This window comes from Zingiber officinale, chromosome 9A (assembly GCF_018446385.1).
Source record: "Zingiber officinale cultivar Zhangliang chromosome 9A, Zo_v1.1, whole genome shotgun sequence".
NCBI classification, from domain to species: domain Eukaryota; kingdom Viridiplantae; phylum Streptophyta; class Magnoliopsida; order Zingiberales; family Zingiberaceae; genus Zingiber; species Zingiber officinale.
In genome coordinates, this window is record NC_056002.1 from 66,580,266 (window position 1) to 66,585,233 (window position 4,968).

The 4,968-nt window shown below is 37.1% G+C and overlaps 1 non-coding gene across 1 annotated transcript; it reads right to left on the reverse strand.

Annotated features, from left to right (window-relative positions):
- Nucleotides 1-4,594: 4,594 nt before the first annotated feature.
- Nucleotides 4,595-4,700, reverse strand: LOC122022032. The gene has a single exon (XR_006122781.1). It is a non-coding gene; the product is annotated as a small nucleolar RNA R71 (small nucleolar RNA).
- Between the last annotated feature and the right edge of the window lie 268 nt (nt 4,701-4,968).

Consider the following 4,968-nt stretch of genomic DNA (forward strand, 5'->3'; position numbering starts at 1 on the left):
TGTCATCGACCTCAAGAACCCATCAACGTCGCCCACTAGACATCGGCTAGCCTCCCTCCTTCGATGAGCCAACCACTACCAGCTAGCAGCTTCGGAAGCTACTGGACAACTACTGCTCACGCGCCACGTATAGACATGCACCATCTCCCACTGTGCGCCACCTTGAGGCGCAGTCACCAGACAATAAGAATGAAAGAGAAGTATCCTCCTAGTGCCACCACCCTTTGTCGTGAGAGTTGCCGGCGGACCACCGCCACCACACAAAGCAGCTGTGCCACTTCTACCACTGTCATCTATTCCTACCATTGTTTGCTCTCCTTTCAGCAGTCAAGTGTTGACCACCAGAGTCCCTGCCACTGGTCACATCGCCTAGTCTCTGATTGTTAGCTACTATTGAAGTAGAGACACGGCTTGTGGCTTTGGAAGCTATCTTGACGAGAGCTTGACGTGGATATAAATAGAGGCGAGGCTTGATAGCATCGCTTGGATGATGCCATTCCCACTGCACATTATCCTTCATGTATAACTAGAATATAAGTTATTTTGTAAAATTTTATTATGTGGTTATGTCTTGCATATGTTATATCAAAATTTGGATACAAAAGAAGGGGAAAGAGACATTTATAGAATAGCTAAAGTGAGAGAAAAGAAAACAAGAGATCTTATGCAAATAAAATATATTAAAAATAAATGTAATAGGGTATTAGTAAATCATAGAGAAATAAAAGAGTGGTGGAAGAGGTATTTTCATCAATTTTTTAATGAAGGTTTAGGTGACCAATTTAACTTAGGTAATTTAAGTAGGTCAAATGAGCATAGAAATTTTAATTTTTATCGTATAATTCAAACTTCAGAAGTAAAATAAACTTTAAATGTGATGCACAATAGAAAAGAAGTTAGACCAGATGATATTCTGATTGAGGTATGAAAGTGTCTACGGAAACAAGGTATTGAATGACTTACAAAATTATTTAACATTATATTAAAAATAAAAAAATTACCTGATCAATGGAGGATAAATACTCTATTTCCCTTATATAAGAACAAGAAAGACGTATAAAATTGTGCAAACTATAGGGGTATTTAACCAATGAGTCATACAATGAAATTTTAGAAAAAAAGTAATAGAAAAAAGATTAAGGAAGGAGACCACAATGGCAAAAAATAATTTGGGTTCATGTCTGGAAGGTTGACAATAGAAGCTATACATCTTTTTACATAATTAATTGAAAAATATTGGGAGCAAAAATAAAATCTACACATGATATTCATTGACTTAGAAAAATCTTTAATAGAGTCCTAAGAGAAATTATATGGAGAATTCTAAAATAGAGAGGTGTTAGCGTAACATATATCGAACTAATTAAGGATATATAAGATGATGTAACAACCAGAGTAAAGACTTCAGGCGAAGTAACTGAAGCATTTTCAATAAAGATAGGGTTACATCAAGGATCAACTCTAAGTCCCTATCTTTTTACACTAATTATGGATGAACTCAATGCGCACATTCAAAACACAGTACCATGGTGCATGTTATTTTCAGATAAAATTATTATCGTAGATGAAACATGTGAAGGAGTAAATGCTAAACTAGAATCTTGATGGAAAACACTAGAAGAGAAAGATTTTAAGTTTAGTAGATTAAAGATAGAATATATGAAATTTAAATTTAACAATATTAGAAGTAATGAGAAAATTGTTGAGATATGAGAGGATGAGTTGCTCAGAACTGAGAGATTTAAATATTTAGGTTCATTTTTACAAAATGTTGGAGGGATTGAGAGAGAAGTCTTAGATAGAATACAAATAGGATGGTTGAAATGGAGGGGAGCATCGAGTGTTTTATGTGACCATAAAGTACCTCTAAATCTTAAAGGTAAGTTCTATAAAATTACAGTTTGACCTGCTATGTTGAAGATGAGACCGAATATCCCTTACAAATTAATTAAAGCCTAGATATTCCGTTAATATCATAAGAACTAAAGTTTAATTTTTTATTTGGATTGTTGGACTCACTCCAAGATCAACCTGAAATTTGATATGTTCAAACCATTGAGATATGATTTCATGATTAACGGGTTAGCTTTAACTTGAAACATTGATTTGTTGGACTCACTTTAAGGTCAATGTGGATAGAGGTAAAGTTAGGTGATATATGTACGTATCCCGAGTTAGTTTTGATGTGTTCAACCGAGTGAAGTTAGGTCCTGTGTGTTTGATGCATTGTGTCTAAGTGTGCAGGGACTTAGGAACACAAGAAGTCAAGCGAAAGATGCAACGAGCAAGAAGGATGACATTGGAAGAGAGTCAGCTGGCACAGTGCATCCAAAAAATGAGAAACTATGGAAGAATACACTAGTGGAGCAAGAAGGACGTGCGCGACACATCCAAGGGACGAGAAGCCAGGAGGAAGCCCACTCAAGTAGAAGGTCGAAGTTGGGTTTGGGTGAACTCAACTTCAGACAATTGGAGCATCACCCAAGTGATGGTCAACTTGGTAGTTGACCATGAAGACCCGAGGTGCCTTAGTTGTCTTAAGGAACCTTGGGTGCCCAGTAGAGCAGTTGCCTCATAAGAGACTTAAGACGCCTCAGTTAACTAAAGGTGCCTATTGTCAATCCGCAAGTGCACAAAATATCATCAAGTAATAAAATATTGATTCGATAGGGATTGTTGATTAAGCATTAGTCGATTTTGCAAAACAAGTTATCTAGATGATCGAAAGTTGTTTTGGTCATGAATGTAAGAAAGAATGAAAGAGAGGCAGAGAAATTGATTAAGTGAAGAAAAGTGAGTGAGGAGAGAAGTTGGAATTGGGGATGATTCTAGAATTTCAGTTTCACTATGATGCTAGTTAATGTCCCTATAAATTATTCATCATCTTACCTCCATTCTTACACACTTGTAGGGATTCTAACCAAATACTAGTATGACATCGCGAATATCACCTCAGAGAGTTCACACCAATTTCCAATGCCATTAAGTAAAGAAAAAATCCTAAAAAAGTCCGATTAAAGGGATACCTTTTGACACAAAGGGCCCTCGGTCATACAATCTCTAGAGTTTTTTAAATTACTTCCTAACATTAGATTAATGTTATTAAGTAAAGAGGTAATCTAGAAAGTCCAGTTATAGGAATACCCTCTATCACTAAGGGCCCTCTCGATCATACAATCCCTAGATTACACAAGTCACCTTCTAACATTATGTTGGGAAAATCTATTAAGTCGATCCCTTGTAGAAGATTGACCCCCATTTTAGGATGACACTCTAGAAAGTTCAGTTAAAGGGATACCCTCTGTCACTAAGAATCTCCCAATCATACAATCCAAAGCATCTCCTCTATATGGTGACCAAACCTTTACATCTAAATGCATTTACAATACACATATTTCATCAAATATGAATAAGGCACAACACAATAGAACAAGTTATAAACATATCATTAGACAAGAGAATAAATAAATTTATAATTCATACATCAATATCACATTATAATTACTCCCTACATCATAGATTGAGAGAATATACTCCATGGAGAAGGGAAACACACCCAAGAGACAAAGAAATAACAATCTACAACTCATTACATGAAATAAAGAGAAGAGAAATGTTTATCCATAAATTTCAGTGTCATTAGAGGTGTTACCTTACTCCAGAGGTGGACAGGTCATTGATGATGGCTCTTGGATGAGGTTCTAGGGAAACCCTAAAGGGAGAACTCTTTCCCAAGGAAAGGGGATAAGTCCCAAACCTAAAAACCCCCCAATAAAAGAGAGAAAACCCCATTTTATAGGCAGGGGCACAATCCCTGTCTGTTCACCACACTGTCGTGCCTTATGGCACAACCTAGGCATGTAAGGCACGAGTCGAAAGTGGCACGGTCATGTTTCCAAGCATGGTCTGGCTGTGGGATTCTAGGAAAAAGAGTCACGATCTGGTCGTGGGAAACTCTAGATGGGAGGCATGGTTGTGCCTTTAGCATGACCTACCCATGGGAAGCCCTGGAAAGGAGGCACGGGCAGTGTCAAAAGACACGACCCCAACATTGGCCCTGCAGGAGGGAGGCAAGGTCGTGCCTCAGGGGCACAGTTGATGTGAGTAGATTATATACTCTTTTATGCATACTTTGACGCACATCTACTTGTATTTCATTTTATTTCTTGTTTTTGATTCTTGATAATTTTTTTTTCTTCTTGAATATCCATGAGCACTAACATGTCAAGCAGGCTCATGAGAAATTTTTCTACACCCTTTTCTGCAAGATTTTTATCTCCCATTGTGCAACCTCAAATTGAAGAAGAAAGTTTCCAACTAGACCCAGAGATAATTTTCATGATACAAGGTCACAAATTTGGAGGAGAAGTATCAGAAAGTCCTTATCTGCATCTTGAAACATTTTTAGAGATTTGTGATTTGGTGAAATGCGAAGGAGTATCAGCAAATGCAGTTCGATTGATGACATTTCCTTTCAGTATCAAGGATAAAGCAAGGACTTGGCTATATTCTCTCTGTCCTCAAAGCATCACAAGTTGGGAACAATTGGAGAAGCAATTTCTGAATCATTTTTTCCCTCCAAGTAGAACGGTGTATATGAGGAATTGCATAACAAATTTTGCTCAGGCATACGGAGAATCATTATTTGAAGCATGGGATAGATTCAAGAGTCTTCAAAGACAGTGCCCTCATCATGGTTTTGAAAAATGGTTGATTTTGCACATATTCTATGGGGGAATTTCTTTCTCAGATAAGACTTTATTGAATTCATCAGCTGGAGGTTCTTTTATGGACAAAAGTGTAGATGAAGCTTATTCGTTAATTGATCAAGTGACATTGAACCTCCGTGAATGGTCGAACAAAAGTTGGATGGAATTTCCCTCAGATATTCAAGAAGTGAAAGCCATAAATGTAAGAGAGCCTGTCAAACAAAATGAAATTCAACCACCTAAAAATGTTGAAATTCAC